The 18,816-nt window shown below is 39.9% G+C and overlaps 1 protein-coding gene across 1 annotated transcript in view; it reads right to left on the minus strand.

Moving 5' to 3' along the window:
- LOC150091361 (protein mono-ADP-ribosyltransferase PARP4-like) overlaps positions 1 to 18,816 on the minus strand; it is a 577,845-nt gene that overhangs the window by 29,485 nt on the left and 529,544 nt on the right. The window lies entirely within an intron of this gene.

Genomic DNA, 18,816 nt, shown 5'->3' on the forward strand with positions numbered 1-18,816 from the left:
TTGTAAGTGTTCGATTATTAGCATTAGCATTAGTAGAGGCATATGATGCAAGAAAGCAAGCTTATTCAGCATCAGCCAAAAAAAAAAAAAAAACACACCACTCCCATTTCACCCCTCCGTTCGTTCGAAATACTTGTCCAGTTGAGCCTTAAATTTGTTTAGGCTATCAACTTCAACAAGTGACGGAAGTCGGTTCCACCAACCAACCACCCGCTGGCCAAAGGCAAATTTCCGCACATCTATCCGACATCCGTCCTTCCTCAATTTGAATTTATGCCCTCTGAGGTGATTATTTTGAGCAAGATGAAGAATCCCATTGGCATTGAACATGCTCAAACCATTCAAAGCCTTATACACCTCTATCAGATCACCTCGCCGGTGCCTAGTCTCCAGACTCTGTAATTTGCAAAACTTAAGCCTTTCTTCGTAAGAGCAACCCTTTGTTCCATTCACTAATCTTGTTGCCCTTCTCTGTACCCATTCCAGCAGCTCTACATCCTTCTTGAAATGAGGCCTAACCATTGCCTTATACAAGGGAATAATCACCTCCTTATCCCTGCTAGAAAAATTCCTGTATATCATTGACAAGACACCATGAGCTACTCTTGCAGCTCGTCTGCACTGCTCAGAGAACTTCATATCTGCCTGCACAATTACCCCCAGGTCCTTTTCATTCTCCACCACTGTCAGTGTAGTACCGCAGAGTTGATATGTTGCTCTAGGGTTACTGTTTCCCATATGTAGTACTTTCCATTTGTCAATGTTAAACTTCATTTGCCACCTCCAGCCCATCTGTTCCAGATCCTGTTGCAGCAGCATAGCATCAGTAGTGTCCTTAACAACCCTGCCAACCTTTGTATCATCTGCAAACTTGAACATTAAACTTGATATCCCATCATCAATATCATTCATAAACACCGAAAACAACAACGGACCCAACACTGAACCCTGAGGAACTCCACTAATAACATTAGTCCACGTTGAGCAGTGTCCATTGATTACCACTCTCTGTCTTCTGCCACTCAACCATCCCCTTATCCATAGCAGCAATTTGCCTCCAATGCCACACTGCTCCAATTTGTGCAGCAGCAGTCTTCCATGTGCAACAGTATCAAAAGCCTTTCTAAGATCCAAATATATATTATCAAAGTTATTCCCTGCATCCAGTTCTTTTGTGACTACATCATAGTATCCAATCAAATTGGTCAGGGAAGACCTGCCCTTAACCAAACCATGCTGCGTCTGAGCTATAACTGAATTCTTGTCTAGATGATCCTGCAGTGCTTCTTTAACCAGTGCCTCCATTAATTTACCTGGAACAGAAGTTAAACTAACAGGTCTATAATTACTTGTGTCAGCCTTTGATCCTCCTTTGTGAATTGGGGTTACATTTGCACATCTCCAGTCTATGTTGTTGTTGTTGTTGTTGTTGTTGTGTTTAACGACACATAGGCTGCTAGGGCCATATTGTGTCTTTCAAATGGTAAATATGAAATATTATCTTAATTGTGATAACTATATTTTATGATATATTCCTATACGATTTAGGAAAGCAAATAGTTCTTTTTGATTAAAATCATCTCCCAGAATCTGTAATAATTTTATTGAAGACTGCGTATTAGAAATTGACTTAAAGGTGTCTAAGCGGATGGTGTGAAAGTGGGGACAGTCCACTAACAAATGTCGAATGGTCAGTTGTACTTGACATGATGTACATTGGGGAGCGCTGTCATTAGTTAACAGATACAGGTGAGTGAGGTGAGTATGCCCGATTCTTAGCCTTCCTAAAATTATTTCATCTCGCCTGTTTTTTCTGAAGCTGGATTGCCACAGCTTTGGTTCCGGTTTTATTTGGTAGAGTTTATTTCCTGGATAACCTTTCCAGATTAATGACCAGCTGTTATGACATGCTTTACGGATAATGTGTTTGTAATCTGTATATGGAACTTGAAAAGACTGCGAAATAGTGGTTTCTGGTTGTTTGGCTGCATGATCTGCTCTTTCATTGCCAGCTATTCCAGAATGTCCTGGGATCCAGCAGAATGTCACAGTTTGGTTCAATTCCTTACAGGCAAGTAACTTAGAATGAATCTGTTTTATTACAGGATGAGAGGAGTTGGTATTAGTATTTATGGCAGAGACAGCACTGAGTGAGTCAGTGTATATTAAAGCAGACGGAATTAGATTTTCAATAATGTGATCCAGAGCTAAGTTTATAGCATAGAGCTCAGCAGTGAAGATACTGCATTCTATTGGCAATGAGACAGAAGTGCTAAATGATGGGAAGATTGCAGCAGCACCTACTTGGGTCTCGGTTTTTGATCCATCTGTATAGATTTCACATGCGTTTGAATTAGAAAGAGCGTAAGTTGCATGTAACTGTGCGATATTGGAGGGAGACAGCGTGTTCTTTCCCCACTGTTCAAAGTAGTCATCATATATTGCACAGATATTTTTCCAGGGTGGCTCTGGTGGTGTTTTGTCCTGAAATATATTGCTGATTTCTATGTTCCATGTTTGAGCCAGTTCCTTAAATCTAAGTGAAGCAGGTCGGTTTTCATTAGGTTTACTGATGTAAAATGACTCGCATTCAGTATTGAAGAGACATCTCCAACAAGGATGAGAGGGCAGACTACGGATTTTTGCGGCATACATCAGAAGTAATGATTTCCTGCGAAGATGTAAGGGAGGTTCATGAGCATCGATGTACAGGCTCTGAACTGGGGAGGTTCTGAATGCACCTAGAGCGACTCTCAAAGCACTGTGCTGGATGGTGTTTAGTCGTTCTAAAGTACTTTTCCTCGCTGAATCATATACTGGAGAGCCATAGTCCAAGCGAGACCTGATGAGAGCTCTATAAAGATGGATGAGGGTGTGACGATCAGCGCCCCATGACATGGATGACACACACCGGAGGATGTTTAATTTCTTCAAGCAGACAGTTCGAAGATAGGCCACATGTGCTTGAAAGTTCAGTTTCCTGTCTAGTATCAGACCAAGGAAACGGACATTGTGAGCAAGAGGAACTGGCACATTGTTTATCTTTAGCTCTGGATCAGGATGAAGTGACCGAAGTTTGCAGAAATGAGTGGTAGTGGTTTTCTGTTCAGCGAGATTATATCCATTTCGTAAGGTCCAGGATTTAATTCTCGTTAAAGCAATTTGTAGCTGCCTTTCGATAGTATTCATGGTTTGCGATTGGCAGCATATGGTGAGATCATCAGCATACATGTATACTTCAACCGTTTTTGGAAGTTCTTCCAAAATATTGTTGATCCTAATCGCAAATAGGGTTGGACTCAATATGGAACCCTGTGGGACACCCTCTTCTTGAATGTGAGATGTTGACAGCATGTTTTTATACCGGACCTGAAATGTACGCAATTTTAAAAAGTTCTGAATTATTAAAGGGAGATGTCCTCTCAGCCCCAACTGATGCATATCTTTAATTATACCATGACGCCATGTGGTGTCAAATGCTTTATGAATATCCAAGTTGACCATCACTAGATGCTGTTTTTTGACAAAGGCATTACGAATGTTGGATTCAATTTTTACAAGTACATCTAGGGTGGACCTGTTTTTACGGAAGCCATATTGGTGATCAGAAAGGAGATTTTCGGAGTCTAGAATCCAGGTGAGCCTCTTATGTACCATCCTTTCAAAGATTTTGCCCAGACAGCTTGTCAATGATATTGGTCTGTAATTCTCAACTAGAGAAGGATCTTTGCCTGGTTTTGGAATAGCACAAATATAGGAATGACGCCATGACAGAGGATACGTATTTTCAGAGAAGATCCGGTTATAAAAGAGTAATAGTGTGCCGAGATCGGCTTCACACAGATGCTTCAGCATATTGTAGTGAATGCCGTCTGGTCCTGCTGTGCTGTTCGGAGATTTGCTCAAAGATTCTCTCAGTTCAGATAGAGTAAACAGCTGGTTATATGGAAGTGAAAGTCTAGTTGTGAAATTAAACTTATGGCGTTCTGAATCAGTTTTACTGCGTTGAAAGGAGATCACATAAGAGGAACAGGCAGAAATGTTATAAAAAGATTCGGCTAAAGCATTTGCAATGTCAGTAGGAGAGGATAAGTCCTGCCCATTGCATTGTATTATTGGAGATTGCTGCGGTAGAAATTTCCCATTCAGAGCTTGAATTTTTCTCCAAATGACTCGAGTGTCAGTATTTTTATTAATATCTGAGGCGAATTTAATCCAGGAGTCACGTTTTGCTGTCTTCCTAATTTGTCTTGCTTTGGCTCTGAGTTTTTTGTACATAATTAGGTTGGCGGTAGTTGGAAATTTGCGAAACTGGTTCCAGGCATGATTTTTTTCTCGTTTCGCTTTGGAGCATTCTTCATTCCACCACTGATTTTGGTGTACCCGCTTGCACTGATTAGATTTTGGAATGGAAATTTCTGCTGCAGATAATATGTGGCTTGTAATGTGATCAGTTACGTCATCAATACGATTTTGTTGTACATATAGTTTGTCAAGTAGAACACAAGTTGAATAGTTTTTCCAGTCTGCTTTATGAAAGTTCCAAGAAGTGCGGCTTTTAGGACATGACACCGTCTGTGTTTGAATTGAACTGATGATAGGAAAATGGTCACTGTGCAATGGATCATTTAACACTAACCATTCCATGATTGGATAAAGAGAGGCTGAACATATTGATAAGTCTATGGCTGATGTACTACCTGTAGGTAGTTGAATATGAGTTGGAGAGCCAGAATTTAACAGAGTCAGGTTATGGTTATCCAGGAATATTTCTATTAATTGGCCTCTCCTATCCATGATGGAAGATCCCCACAATGGATGGTGACCGTTGAAATCGCCGAGTAAACAGACTGGAGGTGGCAATTGTTTGATAAGATTGTCAAGTTCAGTCTGGGAGCAAGGATAATTCGGTGGGATATAAATGGATGCAAGGGTTAGTGATATTCCCATTGCTATCCGAACCGCTACAACTTCTAAAGAGGTTTGTAGTTGGAGATGTCTTGACGGTATGTTAGTTCTGATAAGAATAGCCACCCCACCACGAGCAGGAGTGTCAGAATCCCTATCTCGCCTAAACATAGAATAATTTTTAATTTTCAGAGAAACTTGTGGTGATAAAAAGGTTTCCTGTAAACATACACCTATTGCTTTAGTTTCGATTAGTAAATCATTCAAGTCATCTATATTACTGCGTAATCCTCTACAGTTCCATTGAAGGAATTTATTCATTTGTTGGATTTACTTGAGGAAGATTGATCTGACTGTTTTTTCTGGGAAGGTTTCTGTCTGCTTAGTTTTGATTTTTCATTTCTGGGAAACGTTGGGCGTCCTGTATCCATGGTATCACTAGCATGTAACTCTAGTACTGTCTCTTCATCCTCTGACTGAACCTCCATTTCCATGTTGCTAATGCGTGGTTTCACTTTCTTCTGGTTTTCAACAGTAGCTGATTTCGTTGTTTCGGGCAAGGTTGAGATAGCATCAGTTGGGATGCTGATTGGGGTGTTGCTGGTCTCACTGACTGTAGTTTTGTTATTGTAAGTTAGCACAGTTTTGGCCCAGGTGGCAAAGGAAATATTCGGTTCGATGGAGACATCTGTTTGGGTTGCAGCTGAGCGGCTATTTTTGGTGACCGATGCATATGATCGGCTAGGCATGGTTAGCATTATTTGCTTTCTTGCTTCAGGGTATGTGACTTTATGCTCCACTTTATACTTTTGGATTTTTTTCCCTGTTTTCCAAAGGTCACACGCTTTAGAAAATGCAGGATGGCTTCCTTTACAGTTTGGGCAAGTGGGAGTGGAAGCTGTACAGTCTCCTTGGGAATGTTCCTTGGAGCCGCAAATAGGGCACACAGCATCGCCTTGGCATGCCGTCTGAGAATGGCCGTACTTCTGGCACTTAAAGCAGCGAATGGGATTCGGGATGTAGGGTCGAATCTTGCAGTTTAAGTAACCTGCTTTTACAGAAGATGGGAGATTCGGAGTACTGAATGTCAAAATAATGGACCTGGTTGGTAATAGGTTGCCATCTTTTTTCGTCATAATTCTCCGTGCATGAGTCACTTTTTGTTCGCTAAGCTCTTGAATGATTTCTTCCTCAGACACATTTAGTAAGTCCCATTCGCTGATAACTCCTTTAGAGGTGTTCAGAGTGTTATGGGCTGTTACTGACACAGGAATATTGTTAAAAGTTGTTAATTTTAACAATTTTTCTGAGTGATTTGGCTTACAGGCTTCAATTAGAAGGTCTCCGGATTGGAGACGTTTAACCATTTTGGGAGATCCAACAACCGATTCTAAACATTTCTGTATTAAGAAAGGCGATAGCTTGCCAACAGGTTGTGTGGATAGGGAATGCATTATCAGAAATGCTGGCATGTCTGTTGTTTGTTTTTCTGTCCGTAGTCTCTTTGGACGATTCAAGTCATGCTCTGAATCAGAGTTGACGGGTCTGGAGCCCGTGGGCTCTAGCGATGGATATGCATCGCAATCCATCGCTGCTCCTTTTAGCCCCGGAAGAGGGAATTCCTTCTCCCAGGTTACCGACCCCGCCACGTGGAGGCAGGAGCGGTGCCAACCAGTGACCAAGCGATCAGCAGAAGAGGAGAGCAGTATGTTGCTAGCGATAGCAGTAACGTTGCAAGCGGGGTTAGCAGTGACGTTGCTAGCGTTGAAGCAGTGACGTTGCTCAGCGAGGGAAGCAGTGATGTTGCAAGCGGTCAACAGTAACGTTGCGAGCGGTGGAGGGATTATTTAAGCACTAGTACTCGCCCTAGAAAAATCGCTAGAAAATCGCACTAGAAAGATCGCTTGGGAACTATCGCTTGGCACTCGGGGCCTCCAGTCTATGGGTACCTCCCCTGAGTCCAAAGAAGCTCTCATAATTATGGCTAGGGGTTTGCTTACTTCCTTTGCTGCCTCCTTTAATATAACTGGATAGATCCCATCCACCCAGGTGCCTTTTTTATGTTTATCCTCAACAATCTCTCCTCCACTTTCCTCTCAGTTATTACAAAATCATCCAGCTCACTGCCAATGTTTACTTTACCTACATCATTCTCCTTCCTGAATAACTCCTCGTGCGTGAATGTAGATGCAAAATACTCGTTTAGATTGTTAGCCACCTGAGCAGGATCCTCAACTGTTGAACCATCAATATCCAGTGGACCAATCTGATTCATCCCTTTCCTTCTTGAGTTTAAATAGGTAAAGAACTCTTTTCTGTTTTTCTTTACATCCTTTGCCAAGGATTTTTCGTAGTCTGCCTTTGCCTGCCTAATCTCCTTTGTGACTTGGTTACAGACCAACTTATATCTATCATAGGCTTCCATGTCACCCATTAATTTGTATGTATCCCATGCATTTTTCTTCTCTGCCACATGTCTCATTAGTTCATCTGACAACCATTTAGGCCTAAACCTTGAACAATATTTCTTAGTTGGTATGTAAAGCCTGGTAGCCTAAAAGATTAGTTCCTTGAATGCTTCCCATTTTGAGTTTGCTGTTGGTAACATCATCAGTTGGTCCCACTGTATAGAATTTAAATACTGTCTCAGACCATCATAGTCGCCTTTACGAAAACAAAAACCCTTCCCTTTACCTCTGATGGTAGTTACCTCCTTGAGTAAATCCCACTTCAACACACTGTGATCACTGCCACCTAGTGGTTCATTTATCTGCAGATTCTTAATGCATGAAGAATCACTACTGATAATCAGATCAAGAGTATTGCTCCCTCTTGTTGCCTCACGAACATGCTGATGTAGAAAACAATCATCCAATAAATCCACAAAAGCCTTGCTAGTGTGCGAGTGACCAATCCACAAATTCCAGTCACTATCTGGGAAATTAAAATCCCCCATTATAAGACTCTCTGATTTACTGGCCCACTCTTTTTCCCTGTACAATATCTTATTATACTCATCAGAGTCATTAGGCCTATAGCACACTCCTACTCTCAATTTTGATTTCCCTATGCTTATGTCACACCAAACTGACTCGACACTGCCCTGTCCATCGATGTCGACTGGCTTCACTTCCTTGGACTTTATGTGTTTCTTAACTAATAGGATAACCCCTCCTGTCCTGTCTATCCTTTCTATACACATTGTATTCCCCAAATTCCAGTTCCGCATTCCTTATATCTGTGTGACACCACGTCTCTGATATCCCAACAATATCTGCCTTTGATGTTTTGAGCAATACCTCAAATTCATCAAATTTATTTACCAAACTCCTAGCATTGGTGTACACGCAGGAATACATGCACCTGTTTCTATTCTTAGCTAACCTAACACAACCCATGTGTTTACTTGTACCGCAATGACTCCCAGCAGTCTCTGAAATATCCTGCATCTTGTTTTTCAGGCTTCTGCTCATTTCAATAGAAGCAGTGCAAGAATCACTTCCACCTCTGCCAGTGGCTACTGTTAATCTATTAGTCCTTGTATCCCCCCCCCCAACTAGCAGTTTTCCGACCCACCTAACATTGCCTCGACAGCATCAGCAAAACTTCTTGCACCCTTTCTATTTAGGTGTATCCCATCCCTGTAGAAGCAATCTCTCCTGTTAACAAGTACAGTCTAGGCAGAAAAAAATTCTACCCCTTGAGCCTTGCACAATCCCTCCAGGGCCGAATTGATCGACAAGGCTCTCATCATATACTCCCTCCTATCGTGTCTGGGCAGAATTGCAGACACTTTCAAATTATACAAAAGAACATGTGAGTGGGCAGCTAGAGAGTGGTAATCAATGGACACTGCTCATTGTGGACTAATGTTATCAGTGGAGTCCCTCAGGGTTCAGTGTTGGGTGCATTATTGTTTTCTGTATTTATAAATAATATTGATGATGGTATATCAAGCTTAATGTCCAAGTTTGCAGATGATACAAAAGTTGGCAGGGTTGTTAAGAACACTACTGATGCTATGCTGCTGCAACAGGATCTGGAAAGGTTGAGCAGATGGGCTGAGAGGTGGCAAATGAAGTTTAACATTGACAAATGTAAAGTAGTACATATGGGAAACAGCAATCCCAGAGCAACGTATCAACTCTGTGGTACTACACTGACAGTGGTAGAGAATGAAAAGGATCTGGGGGTAATTGTGCAGGCAGATATGAAGTTCTCTGAGCAGTGCAGACGGGCTGTAAGAGTAACTCATAGTGTCTTATCAATGATATACAGGAAATTTTCTAGCAGGGATAAGGAGGTGATTATTCCCTTGTATAAGGCAATGGTCAGGACACACCTTCAGTATTGTATACAGGTCTGGAGGCCTCATTTCAAGAAGGATGTAGAGCTGCTGGAACAAGTACAGAGAAGGGCAACAAGGTTAGTGAATGGAACAAAGGGTTGCTCTTACGAAGAAAGGCTTAAGTTTTGCAAATTACAGTGTCTGGAGACTAGGCACCAGCAAGGTGATCTGATAGAGGTGTATAAAGCCTTGAATGGTTTGAGCATGCTCAATGCTGATGGGATTCTGCCTCTTGCTCAGAATAATCACCTGAGAGGGCATAAATTCAAATTGAGGAAAGACAGATGTAGGATAGATGTCCGGAAATTTGCCTTTAGCCAGCGGGTAGTTGGTTGGTGGAACAGACTTCCATCCCTTGTTGTGGAAGTCGATAGCCTAAATAAATTTAGGGCTCAGCTGGACAGGTATTTTGAACGAACAGAGGGGTGAAGTGGAAGTTTTTTTTTTTTTTTCTGGCTGATATTGCATAAGCTTGCTTTCTTGCATCATATTCCTCTACTAATGCTAATGCTAAAAGACATTTTGTTTCTCCTGCAACAAAGCAAATGATACCTTTTCTTGTGAATTTGTATTTCCAATATAGGCAATAAAAATATTTTTACCAAAATTCTTCTTTAAAAATTTGGGTGCAACTTATAGTGTTATCATTAGACAGTGGATTATATGCACTAAAAAACAGGTCAAATATGCACTATAATTTTTAAATTTATTACTTGTTTATTACAATTAATTGAACTACAATTTAATTGTATTCAACATGTTAAAGTAATAAACCACTTATGAAAATTTTTAAAAGTTTTCCCTTTCAAATTCACAACTGGAATAATTTTTGTTATAATATGCAATAACATACTTCTCAAAGTGGTCTATTGTAAATTTGTGGCATTTATCCACCGAGATCATTTTATATGCAGAGAATGATATTTCTACTTCTATGGAAGTGATTGGACTGTATTTAAAAATGAGCTTTTGAAGCCTCTACTTGAAATGAAAGTTCATTTCCTTTCCCAAGTGTGAAATCCTGAGTTCTTTTCTAAAACATTAGCATATTTCTGTAAGTTGCTATTATCGAAGGCACAAATTTTGACAATTTTTTTTTTTTTTTGTAATTCTAGAAAAAAGCTTGTTAATTTCACTAAAATTTTCCCAAACTGCCTCTGCTAACCTATATTAGTCATGGGCTAAGCAAGTAACATAGATCAGATTTGGATATTTCGAGAGAAAACTTGTAACACAGAAGGGGCTTTTACCATATATGAAGTAGCATCACTAATAAAAATGCACTCTTTCACAATGGGTTGATTCTAGCCATAATAACTACAAAAAATCATTACAAAATCTTGATATTATTGAGTAATAATTCATCTTTTCAAAGGCCTTACAAGCAAATAAATATGGACACGATGGTGTATTTAATTTTACACATATAAAATGTGCAATATAGCAGTCACAAACATCTGTTGTTTCGTCGATGGGCATCCAAATGTAGATCTCTTTAATATATGGACGAATTTCGCATATAATGTTGTCATAAATAGAGTTATGGTAATTCTTTCTCAAGGTAGATTCGTCTGGAATAATTTTATTTACACAATGTTTTTCAAAAATTGCTTGAAGACTTGATTAACTTGTTGAAAGAGATATTGCTGCTTATCAGGGTGACACAAATCCTTTGAAAAATGACCTTTCTCTTCTTTTGAAGTACATAGCTTGGTTAAAAGTGACTGCTCTGGAAATTTTCCTTCCTTTTCCTTTGCTTGGCCATGTGCGAAGCTGTTTTCACAGGTTTATTGATCTGAAATTTTTTCTTGCATGGAAGATCCTTTTCACAAACAACACAGAAAATAATACTGCCATCCATGGTAAAATCTTTTCTGTGATTGGCAGTCCTTAATTCCATAAGAAATTTTGTAACAGACTTAATTTTTGGCAGGTTTAAGTACCACAGTAAAATATTAACTAATTAATTCTATAATTTCTACTCTGTCACCACAGTTGAAACTTGCAATATCCATCAACAGAAGTGTTTTCTTTGATGTACCAACTTCAAATTTCAAAAATTATGCAATTATCATGCAATCAGCAAAAATATATGATCAAATAAGCATATTTAACCCTACTTTAATTGTTTCATCGGGTGTAGTTGATAGCACGAAAATGAATAGCAAAATAGCATTAAAACATTTCCCACGTTGATTTGAGAAATTTTCCTAAGTTCAGTGAAATATTATTCCCCAATAATTTAATTGCACTACAGTGACTTGTTACATAGTTCCTAGATAAACATTTTAAAAACTTATCAAGTCAAGGAATATGCAGTATTACTTGTATATTTGTGTTATATGCACTAATGACTACAATGGCCACAATATGCATTTGCATATGCAATTGTATATAATCTGAAGTTTACTTATCATCCAGCAAATACAGTAATATTGATATGCTTCATCTAAACTTAAATCCAAATAGATTCGGTTTGTTTGTTGGTCTGTAATGTTTATTGGCTAAAAATGTGGATTTACAACCAGGTTAAGAACCACAGCTCTAGGACCCTTTGTCAGTTTTTTTATTTTTTATTTTAAGATATGCTCATAAACCCCACTCTTGTGGGATTTGTGAACTTCTGACTCTTTTTCTCTCTCTCTCTCTCTCTCTGGGTAACTCAGAAATTTTTTTTTTTTTGGCTGGTGCAGCATAAGCTTCAGGCTTCCTTGCACTATAGGGCTAATAATAATAATAATAATAATCAAGATAGGTCAGTTGACCCAGTACTAATAGGGTAATAGAAATAAGAAGTTGATTGAAAAGGTGAAGAGCATCCTCAACAGAGACAGTGTCCACAGCAAACATGAGACCAGAAATCAGAGAATAGGAGAATACTTGGACACACTGAAGCAGAATCTCCACGCACTCAGAAAGAGACTACACCAATACAAAGAGAGCTCACAGAGGAAAATAAACAACTGAATCTTCAACGAGGACCAAAGAGCCTTCTACAGGAAACTGGGTGAAGATGAGAAAGCAGGAAACGGACCACCCGAGAAGAAGACGATCGAAGAGTTCTGGGGAAATATCTGGAGCAGTGAAGTAAGACATAACAGCAGAGCACCCTGGATAGAAACAGAATGGAAGAAAACGAAGAACATACAAGAGATGAGAGAGTGGGAGATTCGAGAAGAAGAAGTAAAACAGTCGATCAGGAACACCCATAACTGGCGAACTCCGGGAAATGATAACATCCACAACTACTGGTACAAGAAGCTCACCTGCACGCACAAGCACCTAGCAGAGCAGTTCACTCGAATGATAAGGCACCCGGAGACAATCCCGAAGTTTCTCACTGAAGAGTCACATATCCGAAGCCTAAAGATAAAGATACAAGAAACCCGGTGAAATACAGGCCAATCATATGCCTCCCAATGATGTACAAGATCCTGACCAGCTGCATAACCAAGAAGATATCAGACCATTTACAGAGTCAGAACAAAATGGCCGAACAGCAGAAAGGATGCAAGGAGCAATTAACCATAGATGCCGCAGTTATGGAGCAAGCTTTCAAGAAGAACTGCAACCTATACACGGCCTACATCGATTACCGCAAGGCTTTTGACTCCGTACCTCATAGCTGGCTAATAGAGACCCTGAAGATCTACAAGGTCAATCCGATAGTGACCAACTTCCTAGGAGCAACAATGGCAAAATGGAGTACCACCATTAAGGTCAAGAACATCACAACCCAGCCAATCCCCATTAGAAGAGGAATCTTTCATTGAGATGCTCTGAGCCGACTATGGTTCTGTCTAGCACTCAACCCGCTATCCACCATGTTCAACGGCAGCAAGTATGGATATAACCTCAAAGAAAGAAGAAAGAACCTGTACACCCTTACCCACCTGATGTACATGGATGACATCAAGCTCTACGCGGCAACCGAGAAGCAACTCCAGCAACTACTCCGGATCACTTAAGAATTCAGCAAGGACATCAGGATGGAATTTGGTCTAGACAAATGCAAGACCTACACACTGCACCAGGGAAAATTAGTTGGCCGAAACTACCAGCTGCTGAATGGTAAAGAGATCAAAGCTATGACAGAAGGAGAGACCTACAAATACCTAGGGATGATGCAGGCTGAGCAGTTAGAACACAAGGAAATCAAGAAGTGCCTGACCAAAAAATATCATCAGAGACTCAGACGCCTGCTGAAATCAAAATTGAACAGAGGGAACACAGTTAAAACCATAAACACCTATGCAGCTCTAGTACTAACATACACATTCAAAGTCATAGATTGGACTAACACCGAGCTAGAAGATATCATGCGAAAGACAAGAACAATGATGACCGAAAGTCGCCACCACACCACCACCCGAAGTCAGCAGTGGAGAGACTAACAATACCTCGAAAAGAGGGAGGAAGGGGCCTGATAGAGCAACAGAAAACAGCGATAGTTAACCCGAAGGATTACTTCAAGAACAACACAGCACCACTCCACCAGGCCATAAGGAAGACAGATAAGTGGTACACCCCACTCAACCTAAGCGAGGAACCCCCTCTTGCCCAGACGGTACAAGAAACGAAGTTAGAAAGATGGGCAAAGAAGACATTCCATGGCAGACACTACAATGACCTCCATCAAGATCACATCGATAACAATGCTTCCAATGCATGGCTCACAAGCGGGACGCTGTTCCCCGAGACTGAAGGATTCATGCTGGCCATCCAAGACCAGGTAATCAACACCAGAAACTATAGAAAATGCATCGCAAAGGAGCCCGAATGTCAGATGATACATGTCGATGATGACACCTGGCCTCAGAAACGATCCAACACATCACCGCGGGGTGCAAGGTGATCACCCAGACTGAGTACACTCATAGACACGACCAGGTAGCCAGGATAATACATCAGAAACTAGTGAAGAAATACCAGTTGACCAAAGAAAGTGTACCATACTACAAGTACGAACCCCGGGCAGTACTAGAGACCCCAAACCCACAAGCTGTACTGGGGACTACGCCATAATAACGGATAAGACCATCCCGCACAACAGACCGGACATAACCCTTGTGGACAAGATGGAAAAGGCTACCTACCTGATTGACATAGCGGTGCCCAACACTAGCAATGTCCAGAAGACCTATGAGGAAAAAATTAGGAAGTGCACAAACCTGAGACATGAGATCAAGGAGATGAGGAAGAAGTATCTTCAAGAAGTATGCATGAAGTATCAACCATCCCGATCATTGTGTCAACCAACGGTATGGTACCAAAGACTCTACATAGCAGCCTAGCAGCAATAGGTCTCCCAGAGAACACCTACAAGGAACTCCAGAAAGTCGCAATCCTGAACACCTGTAGGATAGTCAGAGATTTCCTCGACCAACAGTAACACCAGACATTACAATCACCCTGTATACTGCTACCCTGTGATAGCAGTACCCATCACAAAGAAATAATATAAGAGCAACAACAATAATAATAATAATATTATATCTCATGTACATTTTTTTTTATCTAAACGAGGAAGAGATCTTAAATTTTAAGTGCTGAAAATACAGAAACTGGCTACTGTATACTGAAAGTTGTTAACTGAGGTATAGTTCATTTCACAAAGATACGTGGTCTCAATTCTAATCTTAATGATGTCCATTTCAATTACAGTCTGCCAAACCCCATGTACATTTTCTGAGAGAATCTCAGTTATCGGTTAATTCAGCTACTGCTCATCTCAGTTGCCCAAATTATTCACAGTATGATTCCTTTTACCTCAAAGATGGTATTTGTGCATATGTCCGTTCCGATATTCCCTGTCAGAGAATTGGTAATTTGGAATCTCCTCTTTTCAATCTTCTCTGGCTTAAAATCTCTCTACCTCATTGTGTCAAATTCATCTGTTGTCCTACCATTCTCCCAACTCCACTAATCACTTGGAGATCTTCGACTTCCTCTCTTTACAACTTGACTTTCTCCAGTCCAACTTTCCTAACAGTGAGGTAATTTTCCTTGGTGATTTTAATGTTCAGAACTCCAGCTGGCTTCCGTTTTCTAGTCCCACTGACCAAGCTGGTCAAGATGCTGAGGCTTTTGCAATTTCTAATGACCTTGCGCAGATTGTTCATTTACCTACAAGAATATCGGATAATCCTAACCATACAGCCAACATGCTTGATCTTTTTCTCACAAACAACCCTTCTAAGTACATGTTCGAAGTGAGTGGTCCTTTAGGTACCTCAGATCACAACTTGTCGATTGTCTCTTCTCCAATGGAGTCTTTATCTCGTGGCTATTCCAAACCTCATTGTTTTTGCTTACAAGAATGCAAAATGGGATGAACTGCGAGATTTCTTTTCTTCTTTCCCTTTGTCGGACTACTGATGTCAATGTTTGCTCAGATTGTGTCAGTGAAATTATTCTTGTAGGAATGGAATCCTTTATTCTATACTAAACTGTAAAATCTGGTCCTTTATCTAAACCTTGGTTTTCCAATAAATGTGCTAAGCCTGTTCATGCATATCATAATTGGCTTGTTTCCAATTCTTCAGTTTCATTTTCTGATTGCACCAAAGCTCGCAACAATTGTAAAGCAGTTATTAATCAGTCCAAACTAGATTTTGAACAGGCTAAGAGTAGAAAACTTGCTTCTTGCCCTAATGGTAGCTGAGCATTCTGGTCTCTTGCCAAAGCTATTGGCCGCAACTTTTGCCCATCTCTGCACCCACCGTTGTCAAAACCAGATGGTTCTGTTGTCACTTCAGCCAAGGATAAAGCTGACCTGCTAGCATCCCATTTCTCTTCCAACACATGTATTAATGATCTTGGTAAAACACCTCCCACCATTCCCAAAACCCTCCATTCAATGCCTCCTGTGGTCTTCCGTCAAAAGGATGTCAGAAGGATTTTGACGAATCTCGATGGTAAGAAAGCTCCAGGTCCTGATGGTATTTCTCCACTTGTTCTCAAAACCTGTGCTCCTGAACTTACTGCTGTTCTTTGCCACCTTTTTTCACTTTCTTATTCCAAAGGTGTTTTTCCTTCTGCTTGGAAATTTGCTCATATCCAGCCAGTTCCTAAAAAGGGTGACAAGTCCCTCCCATCCAATTATCATCCCATTGCAATTACTTCTACTCTTTCCAAAGCAATGGAGAAATCAAACACCAACTTTTAAATTACCTAGAAACCTTCTGTCTGATCAACGATCACCAGTATGGATTCCATCAGTGTCGATCCACTGCTGATAATGTTACCACTGGTGATCCACTTCTTGCTAATGTTACCCATTTATGGACAAATTCAATGGAAAAGTTTGGTGAAACACAAGCAGTTGCTCTTGACATCTCAAAGGCTTTCGATCGTGTTTGGCATAAAGGTCTTCTAAACAAGCTGCCATCTTATGGTTTGCCAACTGTTTTTTGTAATTCGTTATCCAGCTTTCTCTCTGATTGCTCAATGAGGGTGATGGTAAATGGCTCTCTGTCTTCTAACTTCGACACTAATGCTGGTGTCCCCCAAGGTTCAGCTCTTTCCCCCACTCTTTTCCTCTTGTATATTAATGACCTTCTTCCATTGACTGGAAATTTTATCCATAGTTTTGTCGATGATAGCACATTGCATTCCACTTTCCATTTTGAAAAACCATGCCCTGCTCAATCAGTTTCAACTTCTCGAATATCCGCTACCAATTCCTTAAATGCCGATCTCCAGGTATTTCTCCAGTGGGGCAAAGACAACTTAGTTGATTTCAATCCTTCTACAACTCAGTCTTGTCTTATATCTCGCAAAAAGGATTCTTCTGCTCCTATGCTTATCTTTGGTGACACTCCGATTTCTAGGCAAAATGATATATCTCTTTTGGGGATTACCCTGACTTCTAATGTCTTTTTGCACAAGCACATTACAAATATTGCTTCCTCTGCATCTAAAAAACTTGGTTTTCTCTTTCGCTCTCGGCATTACTTTTCTTCCAAACAGCTGTTTTATGGAACAATCTTCCTTCATATGTCTTTCCTGAAAATTACAGTCTACAGAAGTTCAGGTCTAATGTCAACAAATATCTTCTTTCGGCTTTTCAACCTGCAACCCAAGCATGGTACTAAGTACTATTGGTTCTAAAACCTCTCTTGTTTGAGGTTTTCATAAAAAAAAAAAAAAAATCTAATTTTTAACAGTGCACCATGGGCCAGAATATGCCAAAATGTGAACAAAATTATTTTCCAAGTATTGTGATGATTTCATTTAATTAAATATTTTTAATTAAATGAAATTGTTAATAATTCATAATAAGAAAACTAATGTTTATTAAATGCAATAAAGAAACAATCAAGAAGAAGATATATTATTTGAAATCTTTCTCGTCTTTGCTGCTTATAAATCATTTGAGCCTGATGATTCATATAGCTGTTGACATAAAATCAATAGGAGTTGAAGTATGTTTTTTTTAAAGTTTTGATGTTTCCTTGCAGGCTTGTAATGAATGAATCTCATAGTTACCAACTTCTGACTTTCAAAAAGCTGGAGATCAGGCTGGAAAAAAACAGGTTTTCAGACAAAACAGTAGTTTTTTTATAAAGTCCGCAGTGCACTAGAAATGATGACAACATACACACTCTACATCAGCGTTTCCCAAACTTTCTGAGCCCATGCCTCCCTTGAAGTAAAACATCCACAATTATGCAATTTATAGTTCTTCGGAAAAACTAGAGTTTCTCCTATTGTGTGTGGTTTTTTACATTTCGCGATTCTGTAAGAAACTTGGTACGACGCTAGCAATGCATTTGATGGAACAGAAACTATTTTTTGAAGGTTTGCTTTTGTTTATTAAACTCATGTATATATTTTTTTATTTATATATGTTATGTTATGATAATTACATTTCTGTTAAACTTTTCGCGCCACCTTTTGCACTACTTTGCACCTCCCCAGGGAGGCGCCTCCCAGTTTGGAAATCGCTGCTCTATATATTAAAATACAGACACAGGAATGTTTACCAGTACAGCATGTTTTTAAACATTAGCTTACAAAGTTTTACTATCTGTGGATTTATGCTTGAATTTTCTGTTATACATCAACTGATTTTGATTGCTTCAAGAAAGATACTATTGCAGATGCTTCCCACTTCAGAAATGCTGTCAAAGTTTTGATCATAGCTATGGGCCGGATGTCCAGACTTGGCTGTCAGGACCATTTCCAAACTTTTATCCAGAAAGAGATCTGAACTCAGTTTTTCTTTTCCTCACCTGACTATTTCAAGGTTCCTTGTGCATCCAACGTCTCCCCAACCAAGGATCACGGTACATCAATTCTTTCTTCTTTTATATTTGCATGTAGCAGTTCCTCAGTGGCATCAGTAGGGGGGTAGAGACCATACCATTGACACCATCAGAGGAAGTGACACCAAAACGACTATCTATAAAATTTTTGTGCAGTGTTTCAGCAGAAATTTATTATTTTTTATAAAAATATCCCTGTAGTTAGTTATAACAACAAAAACATTTTTCGTAAGCCTAGTTTACATGTACTATATCAATATACCTACAAGGCCAACATCATCATCAGCCATT

Source organism: Mastigoproctus giganteus, chromosome 1 (genome assembly GCF_048544385.1).
Source record: "Mastigoproctus giganteus isolate SK-2022 chromosome 1, ASM4854438v1, whole genome shotgun sequence".
In the NCBI taxonomy this organism is placed as follows: Eukaryota; Metazoa; Arthropoda; class Arachnida; order Uropygi; family Thelyphonidae; genus Mastigoproctus; species Mastigoproctus giganteus.